At 37.1% G+C, this 23,935-nt stretch overlaps 1 protein-coding gene across 15 annotated transcripts in view; it reads right to left on the reverse strand.

The window, feature by feature from the left end:
• Nucleotides 1–23,935, reverse strand: part of DMD (dystrophin) — a 2,248,405-nt gene that overhangs the window by 1,894,790 nt on the left and 329,680 nt on the right. The gene's annotated exons all lie outside the window — the stretch shown is intronic.

The raw sequence follows: 23,935 nt of genomic DNA on the forward strand, positions 1-23,935 counted from the left end.
TTGGATCTTCTGCCCCCTTCCTGGCCTAATTTTCTCATCTATACCCCTGGTCCTCCTCTACCCAACTGGAAACTACATGCACATATATCCCAAGGGCAAACAAGAAAGCTCAAGGGCAGTCATTTGGCCTAGCAGTTAGGGTGCCAGTTACGACAGCCACATCCCATACTGGAGTAACTGGGTTGGAGTCTTGCCTCCATTCCTAATCCAACTTCTTGCTAATGCGCATCATGAGAGGCAGCAAGGTGACGGCTCTAGTAGTTGTGTCCCAGTCACTCCCATAGAAGACTTAGATTGAATTCCTGGCTCCTGGCTTCAGCCTGACCAAGCCCTGACCATTTAGAAAATGAAACAGTGGATGGGAGCCCTATCTGTGACTCTGCCTACCACCCAGAGCAGTAAATAAAAAAGGCCCACCAGGGGGGCCATCACTGAGAAATTTCAGAGTATTATACCCAAAAGTCAACTCTAAAAGCTCCCATAGACGAAAGGGAAGGGACCACACACAAACACTGGAATCTAAGTTCTCAACAGTGACAGGAGGAACCAAAGGCAATGAAGAAAATATCATCCCAGTTCTGGATGAAACTTCATTTTTAACCTGGGATTCTATGTGCAGCCAAAATATTGACCAATTGTAAGAGAGGAAGCAAACATATGCCAAAAAGCCAAATCTCAGAACCTGTTCCTCCCATACACCATTTTCAAGGAGCTTCTGTTCCTGGAACCAAGTACTTGAGGCCATGCAACTTATGAAGTAAAGCAGTTTATGTGGATCAGGATTCTGGGGGCTGGAGAGCTCACACAGCATGATGACAGCATCCTTATGAGGGCCCCCTGGCTGTGTCACAACATGGTGGAGAAAGGCAAGTGAACTAGCCACGCACAGAAGGGGTCCAGAACATGGGGTGGCCTCACCGTCTACCAACCCAGGCTCCTGAGAACTGACCAGACCCACTCCAGGACACCAGCATTCATTTCCCTGAGGGTGGTGCCCCTGACCTAATTACCTCGCATGAGATTCTACTGAGAGAGTCCCAACTCTGCCTCACTAGGGACCAGGCTTCTAGCACGTGAACCCACAAAAAAAAAAAAAAAAAAAAAAAAACATTCCAACCATATATGAACCATTTCAGTTACATGAAAAAGGGAGCAAGGGAAGCAAAGAGGAGCCAGAGGGTCCAGGAAACAAGAGACAGCCCCCCCCACCCTGAGAGAGGTGAAGGGCTGCAGCTGGACAGAGGTCCAGAGAGCACTTAGTCCTACATAAAGGATGAGCAGGACACCCAGAATACCAACAGGGACACACAAATCTAAGTGAACTTTTTCACACACTTATAACAAAGCATATTCTAAATTAAATCCAAATTGTTCCCAGCTGCTGGCTGGCTGTATGTGAATGGACACCAGGAATCTAGGGGGGCTGGATGTGGTCCAGCCACTTACTCCATTCCCCAGTCCATTCCCTATCCCACCTCCTAGATTCTTTCAAAACCTTCTCCTCGTTCCTCCTTCAATGCCGCCTCCACCTGCTGCTCTCACTGTCTCTTTCTGATCTCGCCAGCACATCCATCCACACACCAACACTCACACCCTTATCTCTGGATTCTTTCCCGCACTGTAAACCAATTTGCCAAAGCCAACCATCTACTTGAGAGTTAGATAATCTACACCACTTCTTTCCCACTCAATGGCTCTGTCCAGCAGTTCTCTCCCTTTTTCCTGTACCCCAGGTTTCTTTCCCAATGGAAGGTTCTTGTCCTATGAACACCTGGGATTTCTTCTACATTTATAGGACAAATAGCCTCCCTTCCCAGCAGATTGTTAAAGACCTTTTTTATGCAAAATTTTCAAATTGTTTTATACCAAACATATGTATTTTTAAATTACATTTTCTGTAAACTTTTTGAAATTTCCTTCTATAATCATACAAAGATATCCGAGGAATATCTGGCTTTCTTCTGACAAATAATAATGACAAAAACTATGGGATAAATATTACAGCTTTTATAAACTGTGACATCTTTCTCTATGTCTCAGTTTCCCTATCTGTAGAGATAATGACAATATCACAATATTATTTTAAGTATAAAAGTGAAATACACTTGATATACATAAAGATATCCACTACTTTGTACTCATTAATCATGAGCTATTATTTTATTATTCTACATTATTTTATTAATTGGCATTACCTTGTTACTCTATATATTTATTACTGAAAGTTTAATTTAATCCTCATTAACTTTTACTATTATACCATTAATATTTGTATTATCACACCAAATCAGACAAATCAAACTATATTAGAAGCTTATCCAGTGGTAACTTGTTACACATTTCTATTTTGCATAGATCAGTTATTTGTAAATATATATATATATTTTATAAATATATAAGCCTATTACTTTTTAAAGATTTGTTTATTTATCTGAAAGGCATAGTTACGGGGAGCAGGGGGGAGGGAGGGGGGAGGGGGGGAGAGAGAAAGAGAGAGAGAGAGAGAGATGAGAGAGATCTTCCATAAGCTGATTCCCTCCCAAAATGGCTGCAATGGCTAGGGCTGGGCCAGTTCAAGGCCAGAAGCTTCATCCAGGTCTCCCACATGGGTGTGGGTGCAGAGGCCCAAGCACATGGGCTGCTAGTTTCCCAGGTGCATTAGCAAGGAGCTGGATGGGAAGTGGAGCAGCCGAGATTTCAGCTGGCACTCATATGGGATACCACTTAACCTGCTGCTGCACAATGACAGTCCCACTTTTCATTTCTTTAATTTTTGGTGGCTTTAGAAAGTTAGCCGGTAAGAAATAATTTTCAAAGCAAACATCATGCTATCATTTTAAAGGACTCTCTAGGCAACCATTCATTATGTTTTTAGCCAGATAGAGCTGTAAACACACAGCTCACTACAGCCAATTCAAATGTTAAAGTAAATATTGGGGCATTTCATCTTAGTCCTTATGGCAGTGAAACATCTAAAAGTCTCAAAAGAAATAAAGTAACTAATCTTCTAAGCCATAGTTTTAAGTGCATTTCTCTCATCAGCTTAGAAACAAACAAGCTAAAACCTGCAATAGATAACTGTGAACCTTTATTACAAAAAGTACAGTAGCCAATAGCTAAATGATTGATAGGGCTTCCAATGAAATATATATATCCTCTATGTATATGCTGTTGTTTATTTATTTTAGTGAAATGAAAGTTGGATTATGTTTCCTTTTTTTAAGATTTAGTTATTTATTTGAAAGGCAGAGTTAGAGAGAGGCAGAGACAGAGAAATAAGTCTTCCCTCTGCTGACTCACTCCCCAGATGGCTGCAAGGGTCAGAGCTGCATGACCCAAAGCCAGGAGCCAGGAGCCTCTTCCTTGTCTCCCACATGTGTGTAGAGGCTCAAGTATTTGGGCCACCTTCCACTGCTTTCCCAGGCCATAGCAGAAAGCTGGATTGGAACTGGAGCTGGCAGGATTCAAACTGGCACAAATATGTGGCAGTGGCTTTACCAGCTACACCACAACGCGGGCCCCTGGATTACGTTTCTTGTAACGTATGTTTGTCTATTTTAGTTATCTGCTTAAAAACACAAAGGGAATTGGAATACATTTTACTGCAACCCTCCCTTTATATTGGAAAGATTATAGAATAGTTGCTTCTGAAATGTCCAGTGCTCCTGTGAGAAACTATCTAGGTACTCGTACCATAATACAGGTCACGAAATAGAATAGGCAAAGCCTTATCTGATATCTATTAGTCAGGAATGCAAGATAATTTCATGTCAATGATTTTCTATGTCTAAAAGGATTTGTAACTAAGGCTAAAGGTCATTTTCATTTTTGCTACAGTTGAATTACAGAGGAGCAAGCAATGATATACATGAAACCTTAAAAGACATGACATCCACATGCCTAATTTGGCAGAACTGTGACATCAATGGTACAGCCAGATGAATCAAAAGGCACCCCTCCCCAAATGCCCATGTCAACGTCAGATCCAGTAGGAGTTCCTCCTCGGCATTCACGCTTGAGTGCTTTGCAGTCCTGGAATGTCACCTAATTGGCTGGTGCTCCCTAATAGGCTCTGCACCAGTTCTGATTGATGTGTGAGTACGCAAACATTACGAGCATCCAGGAGCCCGATGCTGCACATACCAAGCATAGCAGTCAGACAAAACCCAAAACCGAGGCAGATTCAGCACACTGCTGGAGAGTGACATTTTTGGTGACTCTTCCTCACACCTAAGTACATATTGTCCTACTCACTTGATTTCTTTCATGTTAATGCACCACAGTGCCTCCTGTCATTTCATTGCCACATTCTAATTAAAGGAGAAAATTATTTTCTCCTTTCTATTTAGCATAAAACAAAGGCCTTTACAATCAACCTGATTCTACCCTGTTATTTGTGCAGGCTGTCACATAGTCTCTGAAGGCATGAACAAAATCTCTTCATTGCTTCTCTGGGATAAAGCAGTCATTTACTTCTTTTACTAAACTTAAATGAATTCTTGGAAACCTAAGACATAAATTATAGGAAGGAGTATCCAAATGAGGATGTATCCACCCTGAAAGAACAGTTCCTAGAATGTATCATCCATATGGCAAAAATGTTAAAATGGTAACAATTTTTAAATTGTTTAAAAAAAGATCGATTTAAAAAACACCTGGAAATCCTGAGTATGTAATTGTACATATATATGTACTATTCCTCATAATAAAAACTTAAAGTCAGTTAATATCGCATGTGAAACAACATGCTTCTGCATGTGTGTATGCATGCATGCATGTGCAATTATGATGAATGCAGACATTTCAACTGGAACTGCCATGGTAAAAAATATCTAATTCATAAGTAGGAAACCAGTACATCTCAGGATTAAATACTGATGCCTTAAAGTATTGTAGTAGCAACCAAAATTCTTGTTTAAGTCTGAGTCAGCCATGCGCATGTTGTTCTGACTTTATTGTTTAAGACCAGCCACCTTCCAGTAATCATTAAAAATAGAGGGGCCAGCGATGTGGCATAGTGGGTTAACGCCCTGGCCTGAAGCGCCAGCATCCCATATGGGCGCCAGTTCTTGTCCTGGCTGCTCCTCTTCCAATCCAGCTCTCTGCTATTGCCTGGGATAGCAGTAGAAGATGGCCCAAGTCTTTGGGCCCCTGCACCCACGTGGGAGACCCAGAAGAAGCCCCTGGCTCTGGATCGGTGCAGCTCCAGCCGTTGCAGCCAATTGGGGAATGAACCAGCAGATGGAAAACCTCTTTCTCTCTCTCTCTGCCTCTCTCTGCCTCTCTTCTCTCTGTGTAACTTTGACTTTCAAATAAATAAATAAATCTTTAAAAAAAAATAGAACCCTCAAAAGCTCCAGTTCAAGATCTGGCACAATGATGAACTTTGGAGATATTTTCCAAAAAATCTAAGGAATGTCTTCATTATCTTTATGTCCTAAATGGCGGGGAAATGACTTGGTATATTTGACAACATAGTAACCTTGCTTCCAGAGCTTAAGAGGAATAGCTACTTATGAGATCCATTCTGATCATATTACTCCAGGTGGTAAGGTCAGTCACACTGCTCCTAAGTTGTCTCGGGGATAAGCTAACTCTAGAATCACTTTATAGTTTGGATACTTTCAGCATGAGATGTTAATGTCCTTGTAAAAGCTAGATTTTATAACATATAAAACGAAATCTTACATTCTACTGAACTACAAACTACTCAACCTGCGTGGTATGACTGTGCATGTGTTAAAAATGTTTAATCACTTTGGTAAGAGAAAGCAAATCCGCATCATCATATCTCACATCAACCAATAGTTAAGGATTCACTTGGGAATCAAACAATTATGCTTTCAAAATAAAATCAGTGTTTCAACAGTAATATAATTCGCAAATGAATTGTGTTTAAAATGATCACCTGAAGCATTTTTTAGAAGATGGTCATTAAAGGTCAAAGACAATTTATATGAAAAAAAAAATGCAACTTAAACTGACATATCTTAGCAAAACCTTAATACAAATTCTGCTATAACTCAAGAAGAAAACAATGAAGCGAATAAAGAAAAGAGTAAAGTGGAACAAAATGTGCTGCATAAAACAACATATACCACGGTAGGGTACTATAAAGTTTTATTTCTACAGCTTTGAAAGAAGCTAAAAACTCACTTGTGCCTCTCCAGCTCATGAGTAATGTGGTCATTTCAAACTTATGGCGATAAAAACTTTATAGCACTCTAGTTCAGAACATATGTCAAATAGAGAAAAAAGTAAAAATCAAAATGAAATGTGACAAAACACTATAAAACACCTCTCATCTGCCACCACTCTTTTACCGTTTTGGTCTGAGAATCAGTGGACAATTTCATTTTGAAATTTCCGCTTCAGAATCATGTAGCAACTAGAATATCTATTCTGATTAACATCAACATAAATGTAAAATAATGATTTCCTTTCATTATGTTGGTGTTAATAGTGTATACTTCAGAAAATGTCATGATTATTGTTGTGAAAGAGCAGGAGCATAATTCCTGTAGTTAAATATGAATCCAAGATATTTGACCTTTACTTAAAAAGAAATGAAGACAAAATCATTTTCTTTTACAAATTTCATTAATTTTAGAGAAAATGTCATGTCTTTGCAATAGGAGTTCAATATTTTCAAATGATGCAATTATAATATATTTTAAATTAACACACTATTTTTTTTAAACACTGAGTTTTTGTAATTAGTTCTGGGATACCATAGTTTGTCTATGCACATTTTTGCCTATCTATGAAAAACACTTTATATAAATAGTATCTGGTTTGACCTTAGTTTGTTAGTATTAATTAATTTCATTTTGTTATTTGGACAACTTGAAAATTTTGGTGCTATTCTTATTCTCATTATATTATCTTAGCTCTAGGGATAGAATCTAATTAATCCTATTATTAATAGTTGTCTAATTTTTAGCTATTGTTTCATAGTCTAGAGGTTTCATAACACTGTATGAAAATAAGAAGAGCTGTCATTGATTAATATATATTTGTTTTTATGTTAATTGGATAACTAAGATGTTGCAACACAGTAATCTAACTCATTGACTGATGAACACATTGTCATACACGGAATCATAAAAATATCACATAAAAAGCACTGATCTTAGAATTTTCAAGTATTGCTAGAATTGTATAGGAATTTCTTTGCCTATAGCATAGATTTAAGATATTTGCAGCTAGTTGTTTTCCTTTCCTTTCCTTTCCTTTCCTTTCCTTTCCTTTCCTTTCCTTTCCTTTCCTTTCCTTTCCTTTCCTTTCCTTTCCTTTCCTTTCCTTTCAAGACTTACAAATATCTGCTTATAGACCATGCCTTGCCATAGTAGACTGAGGGGAAAAAAGTTTTTCCTTATTCCAACATGGACTCCATTGTCTTCAACAAATCCATTTCCCTTAAAAAGTGGAGTTAGCTGTCATTCAAAAGCGCCAATTCAAAATAATGCAAGTAATTCAGGAAAAGTCATTAAATGGTTTGTTTCAAAATTTTTAGATACTATAACATGATATCAATATAAACAGCATTACTTTGAGAGAGTAAACCCCTAAAGCATTCATTTCAAATGAGATGGCTTATAATTACAATCAACTGAACTGTGATCAAATCATATCACTTAGATTGTGTTCAGCAATACCTAGTATTTGGGACCCACCTGAAGACTGTAGTGTGAGTACTATCTAGGAAAAAGGCAATCAACTAGACTTGCTCCAGTTTGAAACAATATCTAAAATATCTTCACAAGGATTTTGTATCTAGCAAGCTAAAAATTATATCCTTGTTCTTGTAACCAACTCTCTTGGTGACAGAGGGATAATAACAAAAATATGCTTCTTGATCCTGTATATAAAAGTTTAGAATAACTGGGCTTAAAGAACATGGCATCTAGGGCCAGTGCTGTGGCGTAGTGGGTGGGGCTGCTGCCTGCAGTGCTAGCATCCCATATGGGTGCCAGTAGAGTCCCGGCTGCTCCACTTCCAATCCAGCTCTCTGCTGTGGCCTGGGAAAACAATAGAAGACGGTCTACGTCCTTGGACCCCTGCACCCATGTGGGAGATCCAGAAGAAGCTCCTGGCTCCTGGCTTCAGATCAGCCCAGCTCCGGCCATTGCAGCCATTTGGGGAGTGAACCAGTGGATGGAAGACTTCCTCTTTGTGTCTCTGTCTCTGTCTCTATGTAACTCTGCCTTTCAAATAAATAATCTTAAAAAAAGTACATGGCATCTGTATTATATTTGGAAATCTTAATTTGGGGCCATTTTGAAAAATGCTAACTCTAGTGTTGGTATCCTCAATTTGTTAATAATGATTTTTGTTCTCTTTTCAAAAATGGTATCATTTAAAATTCGTTTTTGTTTCAAATAGTTTCTATGGCAGGTCAATTTTTGTAAACAATTCATAATTCGGTTTACATTGCATGTTCTTTTTTAAAAAATTTTATTTAAGGTATATAAATTTCATGTATTTCAAATATACAGATTGAAGAACACAATGATACTTCCCACCCCACATTCCTTCCCATGTGTGCTCCCACTCTTCTTCCCTTCTCTCTCTCCTATCCCTACTCTTAGTTTTTACAAAGATCTATTTTCAGTTTACTTTATGCTTAACCCTAGAGTAAGTAGAGTTCAACAAATAGTATGAGGGAAAAAACACACTGTTCCCCAACAGTAGAGACGAGAGCTATAAACAATCATTGAACCCTAAAATGGCAATTGCACTTCTATACATTACATTTTATATTCTCTATTAGTTTTAAGGATATCGTTTTCAAAAGTGAACTAATTTTTTTACATATTAAGATGAGAGTTGGTACTTTGGAACATAATCAATAGATGGTACATAACTGCTTATATTGTTTAAGAGCTACAGTTCACAATTTTGAAAATAGTTAAACCAGCAATGTTGTCTAGAACTTTCTGGGATGGTAAAAATGTTCTGTATCTGCACTGTACAATGTGATGGCCACTAGAAACATGCAGCAACTGAGTACTGTGGCTAGTGCAACAAGGGAACCACATTTTTTATTTTATTTTCATTAATTTAAATGTATTTTTGCCATTGCCTAGTGGATACCAAACCTAGAAAGCAGTTACTAATAAATGCTTATGGTTTCCTTTGTACATACATCTTACACATACAGAAACACACACACACACACATATATATATATATATATATATAAAGGATGCAGTCTTACTGCTTTCTAAATACCAAAATAAAACTTTCTATGCCTTAAAAAAATACCAGATTCTTGCTTCACTTCAGCGACTGTGAGGAATTCCGACATTTATTAATATACTTTTGATCAAAAATATCCTCCATCTCTGCAAAACCAGAGATTTTCCTCAAAAAAGTAACTGGAAAAACAACTTAATCCTGTGCTTTAACGTGCAGCTGCACAGCTTGCAATCACTTGTTGTGAGTATTCTTATTTGCTTTATTTTTGTAATTTTTCCATGACTATTTTGCTAGTATATGGATTACATTTTGTGATTCTTTTGAAATTCAGAATTTTGTTGTTAAATCTATTTACGTTGGGGTGTTGGTGCCTTGGTTCATTTGGTTAATCCTCCGCCTGTGGCGCTGGCATCCTGTATGGGCACCGGGTGCTAGTCCCGGCTGCTCCTCTTCCAGTCCAGCTCTCCGCTGTGGCCCGGGAAGGCAGTGGAGGATGGCCCAAGTGCTTGGGCTCCTGCACCCCTTTGGGAGACCAGGAAGAAGCACCTGGCTCCTGGCTTCAGATTGGCGTAGCTCCGGCCGTAGCAGCCATTTGGGGGGTGAAACAACAGAAGGAAGATCTTTCTCTCTCTTTCCCTCACTGTCTAACTCTATCTGTCAAATAAAATATATATATAAATGTATTTACGTTAAAAACAAATGCATACTTAATAATTTGACAGAAGCAATCGAAAGCTGTAGAATGATTTCATTTGGTTCATGCTTTTCTTAAAAGTAACATCTATTTGATGTAGATGTGCAGTCTGATAGAAACCCAATTGTTTTAAGTATTTGTAATCCAAGCAGTAGTAATGTAAATGGATTTAATTATCGGTATAAAAATCCGAACAATGGGAAGTAAGACAACATGCTGCCTTCAAAGCTGAGGAAATAAAAGAAGCACTGGCACCTTTTCCTTATATACCTGGAAATGATGGCTGACCCAGATTTGTTCACACAGAAGTCTACACGCCTAATTTAAATCATTTTGATTGTATAACAGACTTCCCTCCGGGTCATTTCTAAAGAAAAATTGAGATGCAGGTTCTCATTAAGAACAAAACATCCTGACTCTGATATTTCTAAATAATGCCTTTTCTGAGGAGCAAATTCCTGAACGATCATCTAAGAAAGTATAATGTGCACTGAACCTAGCATGTGTTTTCTTTTACTTTTATTAAAGATGGACTGTCTATATTTTCTAGTGCATTCCAGAAAAGAAAATCACACAATGGATTTTTTTGGAAATCAGTTTTTCTCAAATATTGGACAGCCCTTTGCAATGCTCCCATTCCTTCCTTACATATTCTGATTTATATTTAGTATTGAGAAAAACTGGGAAACAAACTCTTGCACTGATATAGTCATAAAATCGAGATATAAGAGCAACAGTTTTCAGTTAAAACAATTAAATTTAGGACTTGATTCTTTGAGTTAAATAGTGCTATGAAATGAACAGGACTCGGCTCCCCAAACTCACACAGATGTTTATAAACTCGAGTCTTAAGTTAAGGTTGATGAGTTAAGGGAGGACACCTGATCCAGTTATTACCTCTAAGACGTGGGCCTAGTGGGAGGCTTTTAGTTCATTGGGGTTTGCTCTCTGAAGGTAAGAAGATGGGCTACGTAAGTCAAATCTCCCTGATTCCTAGCCCACCACGTGATTGCTCCTCCACAGATGCTCCTTCATTGCCAATCTCCACCAGATGCCAGACTAATGGGGCCCCCAGTCCTGAACTGTGAACCTCCAAAATGGAAAGGGAAATCAACAATTTTTCTTCCTAAGAAGCTCCTCTCAGATATTTTACTACAAGTAACAAAAAGGTGCCTGGCACAAATAATTTGAGTAAATTATCTAGTTATGTGTTTTTCAAGCTATAGGTCAAGCTATTTGTGAATTGTAAATGAATTATTTCATTTGTGTACCATGTCTACTATTAATTCTAAAAAAGTAAACAGAAAGAATGGAAAATAAATTGTTGAGATGTGGCTATAATAGTAAGGATGTCACCTTTTATGAAGCTTTGTAAGTGTGTGTGTGTGTGTGAGAGAGAGAGAGAGAGAGAGAGAGAGAGAGAGAAAGAGAGCGAGAACAAGAGAGAGAAAGGAGTAATCAATAACAAAGTGCTTTTACTTTTCCTCTATGAGCAATGTAGGGGAGAAAAGCTTTCTTTTCTTACCCATTCACAGCTAAGATACCTACTAGAAATGACAGATTAACAAGAGGAAAATACACAAATTTATACTTAGGCTCATGGCTTATTATAATGTGAATGTGATTTAAAACATTTTTTATTTTAACTTAAATTCTATGTCAATAATTGTGCTTTAAGAATATGCATATAAATTGTATTAAAATGCCTTTGTACATGCTTCTGCTAACAGGCACAGTTTTTGTGGAACAAATCATTTGGGGCAGAAAGCTTTTACTGTCCATTTTTCTAATATGAATTTCTATGCTTCTGAAATGTCAGGGACCGTCAGTCCTGCCCTGCTTCTATAGTGCTCGTTACCTTTTTCAACAGAAATAAGAAGGGTATGTTGGGCACTGAGAGCCAAGGACTTAGCTTCATGGAATACTGGAAATCTTTGCTGGGGATAAGCCTTCATACTGTCACTGTAGAAAGCTTTGATCCCATACTCTAAAGTAAGCCAAGTGAAATAAGATCTGTTCCTAAAGATGTATACAGTAGGTACAATGATAACATTGGCTGTTTTAGGTAAGAGCATCCAATTAATGAATGTTTTAACCCTTGGAAAATACTAGGTATCATATAATAAAACTCTTGAATGGGCTTCAGCACTCCCAGAATAATGTTTTAAAATTTAAAGCTAACATAGTTTTAAGCATAACTTAACTCTGGCCTTTGATTTGGCAAACTGCCAGTTATGGCTACCTTTATTGGATTTAAATTGGATTATATTAAACTGTGATCCAGTGATTTTCCTGGCTTCTTATGCTATACAGTTAGATTTAATGGTGGTACAGCTGACACAAAAATGTTAAATGTAACAGTCAATTGCAAGGTCATTATTTTTTTCTAAGTAACGTAAACATAGTACTTGATCTGCTGCAAAATTACAGGCTAATGACTCAGTCCTACAGAGTGGCTCTCAAATCTTGTTCAATGTGTCCACACTGATTTAAGCAATGATAAAGTATCATTTCAAAGATTGAATAATGACAAGGAATGTAAATAACATTTTAGATGATGCCACAAAGTTTTTAAAGCTCTAAGTAGAAATTCCAGGATAAAATAGTGAGAGAAATTATTCAATCAAAGGTGAATGGGAAATATTTAATTTTTAAAACAATAAGTATTTATAATATTGTTTATCAAGTCATCAAACTCTATCCTTGAAAGTATCACCAATAAAAATTTCATAATATATTTGAATGCTCAGCCAACTGCAGGAAACAAGAATTTATCATTCCAAAATATGCCACTTTGACATACAACTATTTTGTGTTGAAGGCAATTTAGGAAAAACTGAATCAACAGAAACTTGTGCCCTTCCCCTATTTGCCAAAAATCAGAACAAAAATGTAAAAAAGTGTTCCTCCTCCCCTCTCTTCCAGAAAGAATGAAATTTAAGTGCCAGAAACAACTTTAGATCCTTAACAGCCTGGAGAGGGCTCCAGAGGAATCTATGTAACTATACCAACCTGTCTTTATTTACCAGTAGCTTCCCATTTTGCCTCCCCACTATTTGCAGACCCTAGAGACTCAAGAACTTTTCCCATTCCTTGTGACTCCTCTAAAAATATTTCTTTGTTCAAAATACTATTTAAGAAAGAACTCTCTTCTACTGCCTGAAGATTTACTGATTTTTCCATGGGTGTCTCCCACGTATATATAAGGTATGCATGTTAATAACTTCTCATTTTCCTCTTTTACATTTATCTTTTGTTACCGCAGTCCTAGCTAAGAACTAAGGGTGGAGGGGAAATTATCTTTCTCTCCTACACAACTTGTTTATTGAAGTGAACAATTACCTGATGAGTCTGAATAGCATGAGCAAAAGCTTATGTAATTTTTCCTCAAAATGAGTGGATTTGAACCAATCACTTTCATATTTTAATTACTTTAAGTTTCTCCAAAATACCTACTTTACAACCATTGAATTTTTCTTAAAGATAGTTACATATGTCAACATGATACTGAAATAGAAAATATACTTTAAAATATTACATAACCCTGGGGCCACCACCGTGGCTCACTTGGTTAATCCTCCACTTGTGGCACCGGCATCTCATAGGGGCACTGGGTTCTAGTCCCGGTTGCTCCTCTTCTAGTCCAGCTCTCTGCTGTGGCCCAGGAAGGCAGTGGAAGATGGCCCAAGTGCTTGGGCGCCTGCACCCGCATGGGAGACCAGGAAGAAGCACCTGGCTCCTGGCTTTGGATTGGCGTAGCTCCGGCCTAAGTGGCCATTTTGGGGGGGGGGGGTGAACCAACGGATCGAAGACCTTTCTGTCTCTCTCTCTCTCATTGTCTAACTCTGTCAAATAAAAAAATTACATAACCCTTTCAAAATAAATCTTACAAAGATTTTCTCCTAAAGTATTTAATTGACTTGTAAATTATTTTCAAGAAAGCATTTTGATATGTAAAATAAATTTAGATTCCCTTCTTTTTTAAAAAGTAAATATATTGAGGCAAAAACCCCCAATTTTCATTTAATGAAGAAATGTAATTTTTCAGTTAAAGTTTATGAAGAATAGTTCAAAAGGTATTATCCTAAATTACAACTGTCATTACTAACTTTATTTATAGCAGAAATGTGAAATATTTAAGAAGTCAAACACAATTTAAAATTTCTAGTTACTTTATTTTTGCCTTGTTTTGTTATTGTGTATAGTTTGATGGTAATTAAATAGAAATGTTCTTCCATGTTATAAGTAATATGAATATTTTATTCAGGTGTTTAGAACTTTCTATGTTTCAGACTACTACATCTAGTTATTTTTTTAATTTTCTAGTCTAGGTAGAAAACATCACTTTCAACCAATGTTAATTATAGATATATTCCATATAATATTTATAATATGGTTATTGTAAGTTTATACATGCAAATGCTCTGTTTGTTATTTTCTCTGTGTACTTTATTGATTTATTCAGAGGCTCAAAAAATTAAGATGCATTTTCTGACACTTAAAATGATAACTGATTTTGTAGGCTATTGAGCCTCAAATTTCTCCTACTTGGAAGGGTTTTAAGGTAAATAATTAGGCATGACCCACTGGGGAAGGGTCAGAAATCCCCATGGTGGTGGGGACCAGGGACCCTACTGTACCAGGACACACCCATGACCACTCACTTTGCAGTTTGACCTGTGGTTAAAGTGTTCTGATAAAATAGGAACTTGAAAAAGAATAAGAAAAGTCTAGTTTTCAATACATACATTGTGAGACCCAGTTTGACATTTGAGAGATGCCACTTCATTATACAATCTGCAATTTTGTCCCATCCCCACCCCAACCCCACAACAGGCATTCCCAGTGCATTCTGGGAAGCCACATACACTGAGAGCTCAAGGTATGCAATTCACAGATGTCAATCATCCACTGTCAATGCCCTCACTGTTTGAGGATAAAACCCCAAATCAGAAAAGAAGAGTGTCAAATACTCTCTACTGGCCTGTTACTTCCGTGAAACATACTTCAATAAACTTTTGCTTTATTGTCCCTATTTTTTTCTCTGAACTATAATTCACTGGCAAAAAGGAGCCAAGGGAAGCTGGCCACTGCCTGTGACAGGATTACATGTCAAAGTCCTCCAGTAATCAAGCGGTGACAGAAATTTCTTATATGCATTACCTCCTAACACCCATATTTCTTAAGTACTGCTTGTGTCTAGTGCACATGAAACTAAGCTGCTGGACAGTGCCTTGAGGGCAGTCTCCTAGCCTCCTTCCCTTAAAGTGTCCTTGCCCGAACTTTTTGATAGCAAACGAACCATTTACTAAAATGAACTCACCTAATCAAGGAAGTGGTACAGTGGGCCCTACAGGGTCCTAATTACTGGACTAATGAAGTCATTTGCATGTCCAGTAGACAACACCTTGATGGGTCAGTATCGCTCTGAGAGGTTTTGGATTGGAAAATTCCATGTCAGGAAAAAAGTAGCTACCACCTTCATGTAGCCCCAAGACTGACCAACCAACAAAGATTCTGGGAACACACTGAACATGCATCTCTCATCCCAACTTAACCCATCAAAACCTTCACCCCAGCCCCTCAGGGAGCTCAGGAATTAGGTAATAGCTGCCCAGCTCATTGCTCTGTTGATGTGGGGAAAAAAACTCATTCTTCCACTACCCCAATGTTAGTGATTGGCTTTGTATGTGTTGGGTGAGCGCACTCCATTTTAGGGGTTCTACAACAACCCCTGCAACCAATTTTATGGTTTGTTCTATATTACACACAGCCTCTAATATAAGATAGTGAATGAGCAGAGTCCCCACCAAAAGTATATTTGATGGGCTAATGATGGAGGCTTTAGATACTTTCCCAATAATTGTTCTACATGTTATCATAATTCACAGTGCGAACATGGAGAACAGTAATAGGTAGAAATTCAGTGTTGTTATACTATGTTAAGATTTACAGATGCACCCCCTTGCCCCCAAAAAAGTATAAATGGCAATCTGTTGAAAACGCAGTCACTGAAGAGGAAAAACACTAGTAGTAATAGTGACAGGAGGAATTTGATGGGCAAAGCTAGTTTTAAAAGCTTCCTACTTATTAAGTTGGCAACCAATGTACCTATCACAGAAGTGTTTTCATGTTTATCCTTCGGTAACTAATGGAAAAAAATAAAATGTTGGGTCACTTAAAGAGACCAAATCCTGTTTCTGGTCTCAGCATTTGAGATGATAACACATTCATTACTTTATGCTTCAAGTATCATGTACATGTGTTGAATGAAGAATCAATTACATTTTTTCTACTCTCCCTTACTCATTTCATTGGAAGTTATCTTCTATTTCTTGTTCACAACATTCCTGGCCTAGTACTGTACAACATTAAAACAATCGGAAAATAGAGAAGGATCTTATAACAAGTTTGGTATCAGCTTACAAACTAAAATACTAAGAGACATAAGTACATATTTTGTGGGTTTTTTTTCTTACTGCTAGAGAGTACTTAAAGGAGTTTTAATGGGGAAGATTTATATATTTTATTCAATTCACAATTCTTAAAAAATCATTCTTTAGTTAATACTGCTCTTTGAATATACTTTGAACGTGACTTCAGAAATACTATATTCTGCCCTATTTTATGTGATTTTTATCAACTAAATGCAATCATTTCGAATCAAGATTTTAGACAATATTGTGATACATTACACTTAGTTTGATCAACAGTTTCTTGAAGATTCCTCTTCAGCTACATTTTACAGTCTCTTTTGCAACTAGGTTCAGTCATATAACTGGGTTCTGGCCCTTTGGACGTTAATGTAAGTGATCAAACTTCCTTCTTTACCAGGTCAGGATCTTTTGTTATTCCTCTCCACCTACACTGTTCAGTATGGTAGCCACTAGTCACATATAATTACTAAGTACTTGAAATACAGCTGTTCTGGGGCCGGCGCTGTGGCGCAGTGGGTTAACGCCCTGGCCTGAAGCGCCGGCATCCCATGTGGGCGCTGGTTCGAGACCCAGCTGCTCTACTTCCTGTCCAGCTCTCTGCTATGGCCCGGGAAAGCAGTGGAGGATGGCCCAAGTCCTTGGGCCCCTGCTCCCATGTGGGAGACCCAGAAGAAGCTCCTGGCTCCTGGCTTCGGATTGGCATAGCTCCAGCTGTTGCGACCATGTGGGGAGTGAACCATCAGATGGAGGACCTCCCTCTCTCTCTCTCTCTCTCTGCCTCTCCCCTCTCTGTGTAACTCTGACTTTCAAATAAATAAATAAATCTTTAAAAATAAAATAAATAAATCTGTGGAAAAATATAAATGAACATTGTATAAAATATTAAAAAAAAGAAATACAGCTGTTCTGAGATTCTGAGATGTACTAAAAGTGTAAAATATATAATGGATTTTAAAGAATTAGTATAAGTAATAGTATAAAATCTCATTAATAATTAATATATTGGCTATATGTTGAACATGTTAAACAGATAATACTTCGGTTGTATATTATTGGGGTGGGCACTGCGGTGTGACAGGTTGGGTCACTACTTGAGCATCCACATCTCATCCTGGAGTGCCTACGATTGAGTTTCACCACTGCTTCCCATCTAGTGTCCTACTGGTGCACATGCGAGGCAGCAGATGATGGTCTGAATGCTGAGGTTCTGGCCACCACCCATGTGGCAGAATTGGAATGAGTTCCTGGCTTCAGCCTGGCCCCGCTCAGACTGTTGTCAGCACGTGAGGCGTGGGTCAGTGAGTGGAAGATATATCTGTCTCCCTCCCTCCCCCTGCTTCCTCTCTGTCACTCTGGTTTCAAATAATTGAGTAAAACCTTAAATATGCTTCTATATAATGCAATCTGTATCTTTTTATCCCACATATAAGGGAGAACATGCAGTATGTGTCTATCTCTGGCTAATTTCACTCAACATGATGTCCTCCAGTTGCAATCGTTTTGCTGCAAATGATAGACTTTCTTTTTTCAGCTAAATAGCATTTATTTGTGTGTATGGATAGATATATATACATATATACATATATATACACCTATATATACATATATATATATATACACACACACACACACACATTTATCTCTCGTTTTCTTTATCAGTTCATTTGATGATGTACACTCTGGTTTATTCCATATTTTAGCTATTATTAGCAGTGTTGCTATAGATATGTTGGTACAGGTATCTCTTTAATACAATGAGTTCATGTCTGCTGGGCATATACCAAGTAGTAGGATTTCTGGATCATATGACAAGTCTATTTCTAGTTTTTAAGGAACTCTCCATATTGTTTTCCACAGTGGTGATAATGATTTAACACAAAGTTCATTACAGACAATTATGAAGGAAACAAAATAACACAACACACAAAAAGCTTGCAAATTCATCTGTAACAAAATGATACTATATTTTTCCATCTTTTGGTTATTTTTATGCTCATGTAATAAAAAGAAATAAAGTACTTTGCAAATGGCATAGTTGATCCTAATACATCCAAAATTCAGTGGCATTTCTTTTTTCTATTTAGAAGGTTAAAGTGAAGGCAAATTGTTAGTCCAACACAATTAAACCATATCTGTGTGCAATTTCTTTTCACAAAAATATATGGTAAAGAAATCTCTCAGGAACCACTGCATCAGAAATCATGAATCTAAACAATACATGAAAATGTATTTCTTCAACCTCTATTGAAAGCAAACAGCAAAGGTTGTTATTCATGTAGAATGAAATCTGTGTTTTTTAACATTTTGGGGGAGTGGCAGAAAAACAGCACCTGCTTTGTATGTTAGCAGTACATATTTGCCTTACAACAGGACTTCTGATTAACTAGTCTATAACAAATCTGAAATAGAAAATATCCTGAGTAAACAATTCAATTAATGTAATTGTTTAGGATTTTGGCTTATCAGGAAGGAAATGTAAACAGTATTCAAAGTTTCTTGGTTGTTCACATCTTTGTTTTTTATAATCACACTACTGCTTTAGTGAGTTGACAAGTTTGTTCTTTAAAGGATATATCAAATGATTTAGATAAATATTCCCTGAATGAATCCTAAATACCTATTACCATAATATCCTTCTTATATAATTCATTTAAATATTATTAGAAGTAATCTTCATTACAATGGCTTATTTCAGAATATATGTGCATACCATATGTTGAGACATATCTAAACATTAAGGGAATATTGCTGACATTCCAAACTTGTCTTAGTTCTTGAAAAGCCAGTTATGGTAATAAAACTAGGACTGTAAACATTCTACTTTGACTTTATTCTCAAAACAGAGGGGCTAAATCAATTTTACTCGAAAACTGGCATACTGAAATTAAACATTCCCATCCTCTGCGATGACAAACGATGCTTCAGATTCTTGAAGAGACCATTGAGAAAACCTAAGTGAACACTGACTATTACTAAATACATATATTTCTGAGTATCAGAAAAACATATTACTATAAATGTCTAAAGATATTCTTAAAAATTTGTTAAAAATGTCCCCATAGAATGAGATATAAAAAGGCAGAAATCAGTAAGCATAAAGAAAAAGTAAAAGTAGCAAACTGCAGATGTTAGCAAATCTGGGGAAGTAATCTCTTGGTTTAAGGCACAGAGATCTCAGGCTCACGCACTATTTTCCCTGCAAAGAAATCAAATCTTGCCTAATAAACTGTGGTTATTTTAATATGCAAAGAGGGGCCAGCGCTGTGGCTTAGTGAGATAAGCCACCACCTGCAGTGCCTGCATCCCATATGGACATATGGACACCAGTTCGAGTCCTGGCGGCTCCACTTCCAATCCAGCTCTCTACTATGGCCAGGGAAAGCAGTAGAAAATGTCCCAAGTCCTTTGGCCCCTGCACCTACATGGGAGACCCGGAAGTAGCTCCTGGCTCCTGGCTTTGGATCGGCGCAGCTCCAGCTGTTGTTGTTGCCAATTGTGGGGTGAACCAACAGATGGAAGACCTCTCTCTCTCTCTCTCTCTCTCTCTCTCTGCCTCTTGTTCTCTACGTAACTCTTTCAAATAAATAAATAAATATTTTAAAAAATGCAGAAATTTTGTTAGAAATATCTGAATGCTAAGTATACACATTGCTATTGGATTTTCCCATTTGACAGAAAATGGGGGGGGGCGCAGTGAAACTACTCTAAATGATACTATAATGGTGGATACAGGTCATTATACATTGTCCAAAACCATAGATTGTTTAGTACCAAGAATTAACCCCAATGTAAAGTATAGACTCTTAGAAATAATGATGTGCCCATGTAGGTTTATTAGGTGTAACAAATGTGCCTCTCTGATAGTTGGGGGGCTACAGGTGTGTGGTAGCAGTGGCCATAAGGGGAAATCTTCACTCCTTCCTCTCAATTTTAATAAGATTTATTTGTATTTTATTTGAAAGGCAGAGCAACAGAGAGACAGATATCTATCCACCTATTCACTCTCCAGCACTTGCACCATCTGGAGTGTGGGACAGGCTGAAATCCAGAGCCTGGATGACAGGGACCCAAATACCTGTGAATCTCAAACTGCTCTAAAAGATGAAATGTATTTTTCAAAGTGAACAGAATGGAATAATAGAATAAATGATTTTATGTCAAAATATCTCAAAATAAGTGATCAATTTTGCTCCCTGTTACAGGAAGCTACCAGAAATTATAATTTCCCAAAAGCAAGATAGCAAACCAATGAAAATGGTGATATAGGATCTAGGACACAAGGCTTCAAACAGAAGTGAGGAAAAGAGAAGTATTTGGAGAACAGCTGCATTCTGGGCCAACAAAAACTGTTCCCAAAGGTGATGTGTATAATAACAGGCTTGATTCTTATCTGAACATTTCACTCCTTGGGCCTCTGACAGTGATAACCACACCCTTCCTCTCGATGCGCTCTATTATAATTTTCTTCTTTGTCTCTGTCTTTGGTTTGCTCTATAAATATTTTTGTTCCCTAGCACTCCAGTCTTGGCCTTCTGTTCTGTGGTCCCCAGTCTATTTCCCTAGTTTCTGCTACTAACCCTAGCAAGCACAATCATAAATCTATGTTTTCAAACCTGATAACATTGTTTTCTGCACATTGCCTGTTAAAACGCAGTCAATTTCCACACCCCTTTAAGCAAAAACACTGGATAACCAAAATCCATTTGCTTTCATAGCTCACTCATCAAAATAATAAAAAGACAGACAAATACCAGCCTCAAGCATTTTTCTCATAGGGCTTCAATTTTTTTTGTCCTACAAAAAATATAAAAAATAACTAACACTAATTGAATGTTTGCTATGTGCCAAGCATGATTCTATATGCTTTGCATGCAGAACATCTGTTAGTCTTGTAAGTAAATATTTGATAGGGAAGTTGAGGCTTAGAAACGTTTGATAATTTATTTAAGTATACACACACTAAAAAATGAATTAGGAATTAAAATTCAGGCTCTGACTCCAGTGCTTGCCCCTCATACTGGTTCTCTCATAATCATGTCAAACTCAACATTTTAAGAACCCCAAATGTGTCTTTCTCTTCTTTTCCTTTCTGTTTCTGTTCCTATCTCTATCGTCCTAGTGTTCTGAGACAATGCTTTGCATGCAGCAAATTCAGTCCTTGTCCATTCTTTTCCTTTATTCCAATCATGAAACGAACCCTGTTGTTTCTATCTAAATTAATCCCTCCCCATTTACATCATCACAGCCTTATATCAGAACTTTGCAATGGCTTGGTGTACATGATCAGGAGGCAATTGTAAATGTGGCTCTCTAATTCAGTGCTGTAAATGCATATTTGGAAATTACATACTGAAAAATAATTTCACGACTGCCTTCTAAGTGTCCAGTTCAGTAACTAGCCCTGGGTAGAAGTGGTGTGTGAACCTTATGTCAAGGTTCAGACCCTCAAGAAGGTCAGTTAATTGATGTAAAAGATATTTAAAAATAATTATAATGCAATTGACATATGTTCCTAACAGTAAGTGCTATGAAGAAGTAAAGTACAAGTAAATCAATCTTGTCCACATTGCTTTATTGCCATTAACACTAGACAATCATAAGAGAAGCAAAAATCAAGTTAGCACTTGGACACACAAAGATGGAGACATTCCTCCCATCATGTTTTTTCCCCAAAATTGAGATAGCTTTATTTATTTTGCTTCTTGAGATTAAATTTCAGGAGTTAAAAATAAATACCTTCCCTCCATGAAAACTAAGAATAAAATTCTTTCAATGATTTCCCATGGGAAATTTACATGTTATTTGCTACCAAATCCTCTCCTCCAATAATCTTATCCTAGTAAATATGCAAGCCATCTTTCCATTTGCTTAAGTTAAAAGTGCTTTTTCTTACTCTCTCAATCTGCATATGGAGTCACCTGAACCCTCTTCCTGTGCCTCCAACACATACTCCCTCCTCAGAGCCTTTAAACATTTTCTTCCCTCTGCCTGAAACTTTCTCCTAGATATCTGCAACATTCACTTCCTTCAGGTTTTATCTGTGTATCTATCTATCTGCCTTTGGGGAGTCCCTACAAAACACTACATAAAATAATAACCAAACTCTAACATTCCTAATATCCACTTACTTGGATTTTTTTTTTTTTTTTGCCTCTTAGCAGTTGTCACTATCCAAAATTATATATTCTGATTGCAGACAGAGAGGGGGACCAAAAAAAGTTGACAAATATAGATTGACAGGCAGTTTGCTAAATGTTTTCTTCCTTCCTTTGGGTCACCTGGCTTACAGAGCCTTATGATTATAGGGATTTCACCTCATAACTGCTATATTCAATAATCTAGAACACCTGAAATGTAATAAGTGCAAAATAAATACTAAGTTAATGAAAGTAGACTTCATGTATATTTCTGTCAAAGCATGTTTCTTTAAATAAAAATGATTATTTGTTAAGGATTTCTTTAATAGATATAATATTCAAAATATTTATTCTCTGCCTGACACAATAGCTGTAGGTAATTTGAATAATAGGACCCATTCTTATAAAAAGTACCGTCCATGGACCATATACATAGAAAAACTTGGTTTTCCTTCAGCCAGGGAAGCTAAGTCAAAGAAATCAAAGAACAAAACATTTAGCAGATATGTGTACAACTTTCATTTATTTTCATTAAAAGAAGCTAATAGTAAAGCAAGGAGTGAGTTCAGTCACATTTGTAATTAAGAGGTCTGCTAGTCTCCATTCATCAGTTGGCCATAATTCTGCACAACACTCAAAGTGATTGCTTATTTATTGATCCTCCTTTTTCTACATTTACTGTTACTTTCTGCTATGCACAGAATTGTGATCATGAAACTGGGGCTAGAATTAGAATAAGAATAATCAAACACCTTTTAAACTATACTCTGCCTTTTATTTTCCAGGAAATTTACAATTCTGCCCTCTGCTTGCATTATAAGACAGGTTTCTAAAACTGAACTTACAACAGTTTAATGTCAGACTTGACTTTAACTTTTTGTGTTTTGGCTACTCTGATTATGATTTGATAGAAAATTTTAGGAAATCAAAGGAACTCTGATGAGGTCCAGATATAACCCATTAAATGAAGTACAGAGGAAGAACCTCAGATAGTCACTAAAATGAAATTCTTCTGCTGAAGCAAAGAAAATAGCAAAAGAGAGATTGAAAGAAACTGAATATCCATTGGAAATGCTTTATTAGTAAGAAAAACATTATTGTCTGTGATATGAATACAATGAAACAAAAGATGGAAGTGGAGCCAGTATTAATGTCTAGATGGGCTACTTTTTTTTCCAATTTTGAGTTCAGTTTTATCGTTTCCTTTCTCCATCACCAATTTGCTTATGTAACACAAAAAAATTAGGAATTTAAATTTTTACAAAAAAGAAAAAGAAAGGGGATGGTGTGGTGCAGTGTGCTAAGCTACCACCTCTGATGCATACATCCCATAAGAGCACTAGTTTGAGTCCCAGCCAAGTACCTGGCCAAGTAATTGGGCCCCTGTAATCCATATGGAAGACCTGGAAGGAGTTCTAGGCTCCTGGCTTCAGCTTGGCCCAGCCCTGGCTGTTGTGGCCATTTAG

Source organism: Oryctolagus cuniculus, chromosome X (genome assembly GCF_964237555.1).
Source record: "Oryctolagus cuniculus chromosome X, mOryCun1.1, whole genome shotgun sequence".
NCBI classification, from domain to species: Eukaryota; Metazoa; Chordata; class Mammalia; order Lagomorpha; family Leporidae; genus Oryctolagus; species Oryctolagus cuniculus.